Source organism: Equus przewalskii, chromosome X, assembly GCF_037783145.1.
Source record: "Equus przewalskii isolate Varuska chromosome X, EquPr2, whole genome shotgun sequence".
Lineage (NCBI taxonomy): Eukaryota > Metazoa > Chordata > Mammalia > Perissodactyla > Equidae > Equus > Equus przewalskii.
Window position 1 is genome coordinate 13,751,909 of NC_091863.1, and position 12,107 is coordinate 13,764,015.

At 41.1% G+C, this 12,107-nt stretch overlaps 1 long non-coding RNA gene across 1 annotated transcript in view; it reads left to right on the plus strand.

Moving 5' to 3' along the window:
- Positions 1-2,467: 2,467 nt before the first annotated feature.
- Positions 2,468-12,107, plus strand: part of LOC139081110 (uncharacterized) — a 29,847-nt gene continuing 20,207 nt past the window's right edge. The window contains exon 1 of the long non-coding RNA XR_011536081.1: positions 2,468-2,732. This is a non-coding gene — a long non-coding RNA (uncharacterized lncRNA). The remainder of the gene's footprint in view (positions 2,733-12,107) is intronic.

Genomic DNA, 12,107 nt, shown 5'->3' on the forward strand with positions numbered 1-12,107 from the left:
AGCTAAAGATATTTTTCTATGAAGTTTACACACATATACATTCATATGCACATATGTTGTATGTACATATGTTTTTATATTCATGTTTGTATATACATACAAAAGCTCCCTTTTTATATAAATGGTATCATATCCACATTTTCCTCACATTTTTCCCCTTTACTTGACAATATATGACAGATTAAAGATGGTTCCAAGTTCTTTACCATTCCTCTCATTGAGATTTGGAGTCTCTTTCTTCCCCTTTGATTCTGGGCCTGCATGTGACTTACTTTGACCAATAAAATGTGCCAGAAGTGACTCTGTAACTTCCAAGGCTGGACCTTACAGGCTTTGCAGCTTTGCCTTGCACACCCTTGGGACACTCCCTTTTGGAATGCAGATGCCATGTTGTGAGAATCCTAAGCCATATTGAGAAGATATTTGAAGTGCTCTGGACAGTAACTCCGGCCAACACCAACAGCCAACCACATGAGTGAGTCATTTTGAATGTTCTAGACTGAGTTGAGCCCTCAGATGACTGTAGCCCCAACAGGAGCTGGGAGCAGAAGAATAGCCCAGCTGAGCGCAGTCAACCCTCAGAATCATGAGAAATAATGAATTTATTTTAAGGCACTAAGTTTTGGGGTAATTATTCCATTTCAATTAAGTATATGGGGCTGGCCTAGTGGCATAGTGGTTAAGTTCATGCACTCTACTTTGGCTGTCCACGGTTCATGGGTTCAGATTCCAGGTGCAGATCTACACACTGCTCATCAAACCATCCTGTGGCAGCGTCCCACATACAAAATAGAGGAAGATGGGCACAGATGTTGGCTCAGCGACAATCTTCCTCAAGCAAAAAGAGGAAGATTGGCATGGATGTTAACTTAGGGCCAATCTTCCTCACCAAAAAAAAAAAGTATATAGATCTGCTTCATTATTTTTGGTAATATTAAAAATAACAGCTAACATATATTTATATGCTTACTATGTGCCAAGCATTGTTCTAAGTGCCTTATGTATATACATTGGTTCATTTAATTCCCACTAGCCCTAAACATTTTTTACAGAGGTATACCACCCCCATCTTACAGATGAGGAACTGAACTATAGAGAAGTCATGTGACTTGCCCAGTGCCCCAAGTGAGTAACCAAAACTATAGGGATTTGAGCTCACATTTTTGACTCCAGATACTTTGATCTTAAGCACTACCCTAGACCACCTCGGTGGCTACTTTGTTTAGCCAGTCCTCTATTGATGGACATTCCAGTCATTTCTAATCTTTTGCTTGTGAAAATAAGGTTACAATGTCTCTCCCTGCATGTGTTTTTATGCATGTGTACAAGAAGAAACCATTCTTTTTAATCAAATGGGAGGATGACTAGATTCAGTTTATTTTGCTGTGTAAGTATCAGAAGAAACATGTTGGCTACAAAATGTCAGGTGCACCCACTCCACTCAGAATAGAGTTCCAGCCCATCTGGCCCTTGGCAGTTGGTGCCGGAAACTTCATCAGGAAACAGGAGGACCTGGAGACCCCAGAGAGAATATTTATTTTCATTTGAGCTCCAAGTAGAACAAGTAATTAACTTTCCTCAGAGTACACTATACCATAATGTCTATTTTTATAGGAATTATCAGATACCTAAAAAGGATATTTGGGAAGTAACCTATGAATCTTGACATGTGGCACATACAATAAATCTGCTGCCACAATCACTGCCAGTTCTGAGGAACCAGAGGCCATATCTATAAGGCACATATGTACATTCTGTAGCTACATGCCTCCTCGGACCTCACTCCAATATAAGCACCTTTGAAAAGGAGGTGGATGGACATAACCTCTTTTCACAACTGCTGGGCTATCTCTACCACCACTGAAGTTAGACTTCTAGCTCTTCAAGCCTGGAGACTGAATGGAGCGCACCTGCTGAGCTGTCAGGAAGGCCACAGACCCAGCACCTGCTGGCTGTGGAAAAGGGGCTAATAAAGCAAGTTTTTGGTATTTGAAAGCTAATGAAATCTTGACTTTATTAAAATATGAAAATGAATGAATACCATGTAGCTCAAAATGATAATGAGATAGTGGCCTAATTATCATGCTTAAAGGATGCTCACTTAAGAGCCCCACTTCTGTTCCTGCATATGGGTTAGTCCCCTGGGACCCAAAGTCTCAGGAGAAAAATATGGCAAGAAAGCTTGCCTTTGTCTTCAGGACAGCTAGAAGGGGTTTTAGAGGATCTTGTTCAGTGCCTTCACTGCATACAGAAGTAAACTGAGTTTCAGGGAGGACGAGTGATCTGCCGAGGGTACTCATGGTACCCTTACCAAAATAATACATGTAACAAACTATTCCAAACCTCAGTGCCTTAAAATAGTCACTCGTCTCTGGCTAGGGACTGCTCAATTTAGGTTGGGCTAGGCTCCAAGGTGCAGGTTGAATTCAGGTCTTCTCCATGTGTCTCTCATCCCCTGGGCCAGCAGGCTAGGCAGAGTTTGTTCTCTTAATGGAGAATGTAAGGTGTACAAGAGAACAAGCCTAATGATTTGAGCATACTTCAAGCCTCTGCTTGCAATATGTCTGCTAACAGCTCATTGGCCAAAGCAAGTCACACGGTCAACTCCAACATTGACAGGACAGAGATATATTCTCTGCCTCTCGTGGTAGGAACTACAAAGACACATGGTAAAGCACACGGATTCATGGAGGAGTGAAGAATCAGAACTATGAAGAAATCTACTACAGTTGGTAAGTGACTGAGTGAGAATTAGAACCCAGGGCCCTTGACTCCTAGCTCATTTCCACAGCTGTGCTTGTAAGTAGCTTTTGTTTCTCTGTCTTAAGAGCTATTTCTTTAAGCTAATGAAAGGTTCATAAAGTTCCAAGAGAAATTGGAGGCAGGTAGTGAGAAAAAGAAAAGATGGTGGTGATGGTGGCAGCAATAGTGGTGAAGCCCAGGAGGACCAGCAATGGCATCCAATATCTACTCCCTTGTGCATAGCACATTCTCCAGTCCACCCTCTAGGTGAGCCACAGCAACCACTGTGGTTGCAGGTCAGATCCTTCTCCATCTTCTTGCATGTAGAGTCCAAGGCAAGTGGCCAACTGTGCATCTATTTCTGGTGGTAGTTCAGCTCTGTGCACAGCAAGCCGGGGTCCCTAACACTGGAGTTATGATCTGTGCAGACAGTATGGGCTCCAGAGCCATATGGAGCTGAGTCACCATTGCCTAGTTGTATGACCTAGGACAAGCCACTTTGTCTCTCTGAGCCCTAGGTTCCTTCCATACATCATCTTCCATGCTCTTTCCTTTTCCAGCTTGATGCAGACAAGCTCAGCAACTTTGAAAGTCATTCTAAGGAGACATAAAGAAGGTTGCATTCCTGAATTTCTGCTTGAATATTCAATTTTTGCTTTATATGTGCAAGTATTCTATTGTATGTGAGCCATGATGCCCATTCAGTTTTGCTTGTTACAGCAGCTAGCATTACGTGAACTAATACAGTCTTATTATTTTCCCCATTGTACTGATGAGGAAGCTGTGGCTTAGAGAGGTTAAGTAACTTGCCCAACATCACACAGCTATTAAGTGGTGGCTCTCAGTTATGCATCCGAATAGCCTGGCTCCAGTCCCTGATCTTAAATACCACTCTACTCTGATGCCCGCTAATAATAGTGTCAATCTCGTGGAGAGGTTGTGAAGGCTAAATGAGATAATGTTTATCAAGTCCTCGGCACAATGCCTGCCATACAGAAGCACACAGTAAATATGAGCTGTGGATGCAGCAAGATGTTCCCCTGTAAGGGGTAGCATAATATGATGTTCCCCTTAGGTCTGGGACAGGGAGAAGGACAGAAAAACTCAGAAAAACTTTCAGTGACTGTTTTATGTTGAGAGTATTTTAGATAATACCAACAGCCCTAATATCTTAGCAGTTTGCCAAGGGCTTCTTTCTTAAACACGATTTCATTTTATCTTCACAACCAACCTGTGAGGTGTGCAACGTAGGTCATGTTGCTCCAAACCACGGATGCTGATTCTGAGGCCCAGGGGAGATTGGGGTGGTTAGTGTCGGAGCCTGGATTAGGACCAGCGTGTCCCACTTCTCACTCTCAGTTTCTTAGTCCTAAAGGACTTGAAACAGGAAAACAGACTAAGGTGAGCCAACCCTGTTATGGCCTGGACCCATCTGTCTGATAGAAATATGCATGCCACAAATGTGAGTTGCATACGTAATTGTAAATTTTCTAGTAGCCTCAAAGTGGGGAGTAACTAGGTGAAATTAATTGTAACAGTATACTTTATTCAGCCCAAAATATTTTAATTTCAACATATAACTAATATAAAAATAGTAATGAGATCTTTTGCTCTTTTTTTTAAACTAAGTCTTCAAAGTCTGAGTGTGTATTTTACATTATAGCACATCTTAATTTGGACTGGCCACAATTCAAGTGCTCAGTAAGCTACCGTGGCTGGTTGCACAGGTCTAGAACAAATTCTTTGCCTGAAATTGTCTTATAATAAAGCCTTAGAAAGGCTCCCAAGGAAAATTGCAAAACATAGTCTTTACTCTTTCCTCTTTGCGAGTTATATGCCTTTAAATTGGAAAATACTGTCTGAAATAGGGCAGTTTGTTTTCGAAGATTACAAACTTGCTTAGGTTTCAAAGATAGGAAATTTATTCAACATTAGGGAGCCCTTTATGTGGAGTGGTCTCCCTATCTAACCAGACTATTTGCAGAACTCCCACTGGAGAATGACAGCAGGGCAGGATGACCGGAATAAACATCAGTTCAGGTGATTTTAATGAGTAATGCAGATGAGAGAGAAACAGACAAATGTGCTAGAAGCGAAACCACTTAGGTCTTTTACTCTTTAATTATTTAGTGTACCTCCACAATCTATCCACCCACGTTTTCTTAACCACTTTTGGGAGAGCACAATTACACATACGTTTTCCATGTGCCGATAAGGGCAGATGGTAATCATTGCTTTTTGATTCAATAAGGCAACCTTAGGAAGGTTGCCCATTATGGAGCTCTGCTTCTCACACTTTCATTTTAAGTATTTGCTAAAATTTGTAGTCCTGGTTTACTGTGTTTAGTATGGATACCAAGAAAACTAAACACCCAGCTTCAAAGCCTTTTTTTGTTGGCCACATGACTTGCAATGGTTTTTATCAGAGTAACAGATCTAAATTCTCCCAAAGCCTGATTTGGAAATCTTAGAATATGTTTTTACCACCATGCCTCATTCATCCACCATGGTTGAGATTCTCCCTATTTGTGAATTATCCAGGTAACTGAAATGTTCCAATAAGTTCCAATGTATACAAGCATTTTTGAGGGAACTCTTTCTAAAATACGGCCTGCATCCTCCCATTTTCTTAAACAGATTATTGAGAGCATATTTAATTCTTCCTTCATGACTTACGGTCATGGTTTCCATCCATTTGGGCATGTATTTTTATTGAGATCATTGAGTCATATAGTGTTCTTAGCACAGATAATTATTTCAACGTGGTAAGATTTTATTCTACATAAGCATTTTGAAAGCACTTTAATGCCTCCAGTCACCTCGTGAGGTAGGTGTATCCCATTTTACAGATAAGAAAACTGAGACTCAGAGAAGTGAAAAGACTCGTCCATCAAGTCCCTGGCTATCAGATTTCTCCATAGCTCTAGACAAAGCTGCATTAACTCTGGTAGTTCTTTTTGTCCTTTCCATAGCTCAGGCTCCTGCTTTTTGCTGTAATTTGTATATATTATTGCTCCAAAGCTCCTGATTTATTTTGTACCTAATTACCTGAGAGAAGGCTTGAGGATATGTCCTCCTCTTCTAGAACCCTGTGACAGCTTTTTGCTGCTTGAAGGACATTTTCACACAGTTGTAGGTTCGGAGTTCTGTTCTAGACAAGCAAAGTTATGAAAAGTCAGATCACTGGCAAGTGGCCTTAAACTCCGTCTCTTCTCAGAGACTCTTTTGGCCTGAACGGCATATTGCAAGAAGCTTGACCAGAGAGAAGTTAATGACTGACAAGGTGGCAAATAAATGGGTTAGAGCTGGTAGGGTCTGCCCCCACACGCAGTGGCTCAGGCACCCCCAGTGCAATGACAGAGCCACAAGAGGCAGAGCCTACTGCCTTTTGGCCACTGAGCCCTAGACTGAAGTATGCTAGGAGTAACCGTAGGCTTCAGCCAGCATCAAACTCATATCTGTAAGCATCAAACTTCCCTGGCTGGACACTACTGATCACAGGAACGAGGAAGAACGTGGCTTGTCGGAATACTGTATTTCAGCGAATCTTAGATGCCATCGACTATAAGATACACTGTTATTTTATGTACCACCAAGAAATAAAAACACTGCCAACTACACAATGACACAATACTTTCTGACCACCTACAATTTTTACTTTATGTTTATCGAATGACTCATTTTGACTCAATTGATGTGGATTTTTTTTCATACACTACTCTGGAATATACATTAAAAGGTTCAAGCCTGAGGCCTTTGAATCAATTTTCAACTCAAAATCAGAGATAGCCATGCCTTTTCACACAGCATCATCCCTTGTGTCATGAAAACAGTTGATGACACAGCCTTTTATGGAACTGCTCCACTGTGGTCTCTGGGGTTTTCTTCCAAGCTGCTGATGTGCATTCTGCAAGTTTTGATGTTTGTGTGCTTTCCAGATTTTTACCTGGAGGAAGCACAGAAGGTTTTCAGTCCAAATTTGCGTGGGGGCAGGCAATGCCCATTGCCTCACTGACAACAATAAGGCATCATCGACCAGATGCATCTCAATTTCAGAGATGTTAAAATCTGAACAAAGTATCTCCTGGAATTGAGGCATTCAGTAAGTCTGGAATATTTAGATCTCTATAGGCTTGTCAAAATTTCATTAGAGGTATTTTTTTGCCTTTTAAAAATGGTAACTAGGTTTGATTGGATGTGTTCTCATGAAGTGTCAGTTGTTTTGTTTTTACCTCGTTGAGAGCATCTGGAAGCAAACTTGAGAAACATGTTTTCTCTTGAGAGCAATGAGAAACATGGTTAAAACGTAGGGGGAGAGTTGCCCCCTAAATTGCTAAGTAAATACCCCCACTCTGTGATATATATCACACGGCATTTCAATCTAATTTTATTCTGGTCAGTAAATATTGCTCTCTCATTTCACCAGGACTCAGCAACACTCTCCATATTTCTGAGAGGTGGTGAAAGAAGAAACTATTTTTAAATAGCCTTTTAAAAAAATAGTCTGTATATTTTCACAAAGTGTTTTCTAAGAACCCAAACTTTGAGATCCCAATATAAAACTATGGTAACAATGAAAGGTTCAGAGGGGAAGGCTCGGAACACACAGGAAAATTTTCTCCAGTTGAAATTCCATAAAAATTTGTCACTGACCCTGTCACTGTGCATCTGACACCCAACCTTAGCTAGGAACAAACTATTTTCAAGTATCAGGAGCCAGGCACCCAATAAATCTCAAATTTAGTTTGGGCTTGTCATTAAACTTTCAAATGATCAGGTTTCTCTCATGGACATACATGCTTCATCTTCTGGAGAGAACAAATCAAAAGCCTGAGATGGGTAAGAGAGGACAAGGAAACTAAAGGATCAAATGGAAACTGAGAATATGCCCTCACCCTACTGAAAAGGAGCCTGTGCTAGGGGGCTGTCAAATGGGACAGCTGATTTAAAGGGATCCGAAAGACTTTAAAGCAAACTCAGAACAGATTTTCCCCAGGGCACACATGGTTAATCTTCACCTAGGGATGCAAACCAGGGCAAGGTAGACACGAGCAGCAGCCTGGCCTTTGAAGTGCTGCGGAGGCCAGTATATTACAGTCAGAAGCGCACACCCCTTCCTTCAGGTGCCGATTGGAGTTTATTAGCTGTGATTTTTATGAGATACTGAAAGAAGCTGAAATACTGCTGCGTAGCCACAGAAATGTGTAGTGTGGGAGCCAAGAGTCATTACCAGTTGTTGAGAAGTTGACAATGGGGGCTTCCTGAGAGATTCTTGCAGTCTGTGTAGAACAGTAACATGGAAGTCATTTTTTTCTCTTTAAACTACAAAGCTTTGCCCTTATAAATCATGAATTATTGCCTGCGATATTGCACATCATCCCTCTCTAGTAGGTCCGCAGCTTCCAAAATACCTTCAGGACCTCTTGGGGAGAAGGTAGCATCTAAAGAGGTGTTTTCTGGGGGCGCATTTTGTGCTCTCTGTGAAAAGAAGGAAGCAGGAGTTCCACGACAAAGAAGTTTAATTTTGTCCCGTATGCCTTGGACTGAATTTCTAAGGGAGATAAGCCACTTCCAGTCTTGGAAGGTTTGGAGCACGTGGATTGATTTTTCTTCTATTCCGCTTTCTCAGTGAGGGCATTCACGTTTCAAGCCACGTGACAAAGCAGGTCTTTGGATCCCCTTGCTAAGCAATATTAGGAACAGCCTGGGTATAGTGCACAATGGTTGTATTATGCCCGTTGTCTCTAACACAAACCTTGAATTAACTTCCTCAGGAAAGGAAAGTATGGTTTTTGGGGTAAAACAAACCCAGATTTGAATGTTGTCTCCACCTCACAGGGACTATAACATTGCAATCGATTTTCGTATAAGGCTGTATCAGCTAGCTATTACTCAATAACAAACCACCCTAAAACTCAGGGGCTTAAAACAACAATCATTTACAATCACTCAGGCATCTGCAGATTGACTGGGGTTTGACTTGTCCAGCTAGGCCTGCTTCAGGCCGCAGTGGCTGGGAGGATCTCCTTCTCACTGCAGGTCTACGGGTTGCCTGAGGTGGCTCCGCTTCACGTGTCCATCATCCTCCTTTAACCAGCAGGCTGGCCAGGGTGTGTTTTTCCCAGCTCAATGGAAAAGGTGCAAGAGAACAAGTGTAAACCCATGAGGCCTCGTAAGACCTAGGCTCAGAACTGACTCAGACCACTCCTGACATTCTATTGGCCAAAGCAAGTCACATGTCTAAGTCCAAAGTTAAGGGGCCTTTACAAGAATTGCAAAATCACATGAAAAAAGATGCGGATACAAAGGGAAGGTGAAGAATTGGGACCGAGATAGGAAGCTAGGAATCTACCCTAAACGCCAACCCTCCACCTATTACTCCTCTTTTTCAGAATTATCCTCGCTATTTTTCCACATAAAATTTAAAATAATTGCATTAAATTATCAATAATTTCCCATGGGAATTTTGATTGGGATTATGTTAAAGTTATTAATTCATTTGGGTAGAACTAATATTTTTATAATATTGTCTTCCCATCCAAAAACATTGTATGTCTCTATCATTTAGGCAGGTCTTATTTTTATGTCCCAATGGCCTAGTGGTTAAGTTTGGCACACTCTGCTTCAGCTGCCTGGATTTGGTCCCTGGGTGCGGACCTACGCCACTTGTTGAGGGCTATGCTGTGGTGCTGACCCACATGCAAAATAGAGGAAGATTGGCACAGATGTTAGCTTAGGGCGTATCTTCCTCAACCAAAAAATGGAAGATTGGCAGTAGATGTTAGCTTGGGGCCAAACTTCCTCAGAAAAAAAAAAGAATATTTCCAGGTATTAAGCAGAGCGAACTTAAGTTCCTTTCTGGCCACAGAGCATTAGTTTCTGGCCATTGAGTTTTTAGTATTACCACTACAAAGTGTTTAAAACTCATCTCTTCTCATGACCATTCTAGATGATGGAACTTTAAGTTTCTTCTCCTTGAAATACCTACCTTGAAAGAATATAGTAAGAAATAGAGCTTATGTAAATAAAGTACCCAACATACAGGAGGCATTCACCAATTGCTGAAAATGTGGCACAGTAACTGAATCCAAATATACATAGGTATCATCCAGGAATTTCAGTGGCAGGGATTTATACCTTATAGAGATTTATACCTTATAAGCCCGGATAAAAAAAATGTGGATTCTTTCAGATAGTGCGAAAAGAAAAATAGATTTGCAATGAAGTATATCAACCAGGACTCTGCCAAAAGTTTGCCACCTTTTCAAATTCATTTGACTTGGGTTAATTCTTTTCTTCTCCAAAAATTCCACATAAAATAAAATATCCGTATGCATATTGCAGACCTTACCACGTAATGACAAGATGGTCTTACAATTCTTCCAAATAGTTGAAGGTCTTAGATAATGTGATTTGCTCCAAAGAGACTAACAGGACACATGGGGATGATCATGCCACCATGAGTGGAGGTCTGCGTGGGAAACAGTCAAGGGAGTTTCATTGCAGTTTGCCTCAAGTGATCTAGGAAGTATGGCACTGTTTTATAATGCACGTGCCCCTGCCTACCCCATTTCCACAGTACCTTCCACTTTGCCTGTGTTTACCTAGAGGAAAACCAGGCCAGCATCTAACTGGCTGCCAAACAGATAGAACGGTCACAAGAATGGATGAGTTTTCCGTTGTCACAGTTGGCTGGACAGTTAGGCATCATGCTGGCACTGCTTATATCTAAATCAGCACTGTCCAAAAAAATATATAGTGTGAGCCACATAGATAATTTAAAATTTTCTAATAACCACATTAGAAAAGGTAAAAAGGAACAAGCAAAAATAATCTTAATAACATAACATTTAACCCAACATATCTAAAAGATCATTTCAACATGAAATCAATATTAATAGGTTATTAATGAGATATTTTACATTCTTTTTTTTGTACTATGTCTTGAAATACAGCATGTTTTGGCCTTACAGCACATCTCAGCTCGAACTAGCCACATTTCAAGTGCTCCATAGCCACACATGGCCATGGCCGCCACATTTGACGGAACACCACTAAGTTGACCATTCTCGTATAGAGCAAGGTGGCAGACAGCATTCCTCCAGCCTCCTGGCGCTCACATTCTATACCAAGGCAAACAAAAGTACCAATTCATTCTTTGGGACACATAGCTACTATCTTTTTGTTTGGATAGCGGGGAAAAAACTAGTTTTCTCAAATGGAAAGAATACTATTCCAACATGTTTTAGGGTTTTTCATTCTTGCGATGGATTTTTTCCCCCAATTAGGAAAATTTGAAAAAAATCTAGGGGACAAAATGAATGTAACACATTTTCAACCTACTTAGACGCCCTCATATGTCTGAAATATCTCAACTATTTCCATGACAACAGACACTATAGTGACATCCACTTTTTGACAGGAAGTGAATTTATAAACCCTGGATTTATTATCTATGTATCATTTTTTAGAAATGCATCAGAATGAGACAGGCATACCACACTTTTATGAAATAATTCACATAGTTGGCTGTCAGTAGAATCGGGAACTTTGTAAAATACCATGCTTTATATTCATAACACTATCGTCCCACTAACTGTTCCTCACACACAGTTGGATTTTGACAAATGAATAGCAGATATCTGTCACAAATCACATGTCATTTCTCACCTTTGCATTTTAGTGGCTTTACTGAATTACTTGTGTTTGGGAGCAGGCAACATAAGTTGCACAGAATTAAACCAGTCAGGAAAGCACCCTGATCAGATAGCCACTTGCAGGCCTGCCATGTACTGTTGTAGAGGTTGTTTACCACTGAAGGGTGAGTGCTTGGTTAAAGGAGCAAACAGGGTCTGAAATCCAACTCCATGGCCTGCACACCAGGCCATGTACCCTGATACAGGCTGTTCTATGCAGAGCAAGGCATGCCTTTTAAATTCACACAGAGATGGCTTATGGGCTGGGAGCAGTTCTGGCCACCCACCCTTAGTGATCTGTTTGGTAAATATAGCGAGTAAAGCACAGAGAGGTGAGAAAAATCCAGGTTACTTCCTGCAAAGAAAAACAAACGAAAATGCTTTTCCTATAAATATTTTGGGATATAAGTAAGGAATTGGTTCAAATGAAGGCAAAACAGCATTAAAATAAGAATCCATGAGCTTTAAGATGGACCAGTCACCCCATAACGCAGAACTCCTCTCTATGGCATCTGTGCACTCTTGTTCGCACAGACTGATGGACTCAGCCAGTGTTGTGGAGCTCGATGGGGAAAGAAGCCCCATCTCATGTTTCTGTTTCCCCTTGCCCAGAATGTCAGCTCCCAGGACCTTGTCTATATGGGTCACTTTGAAATCACAGCAGGCACA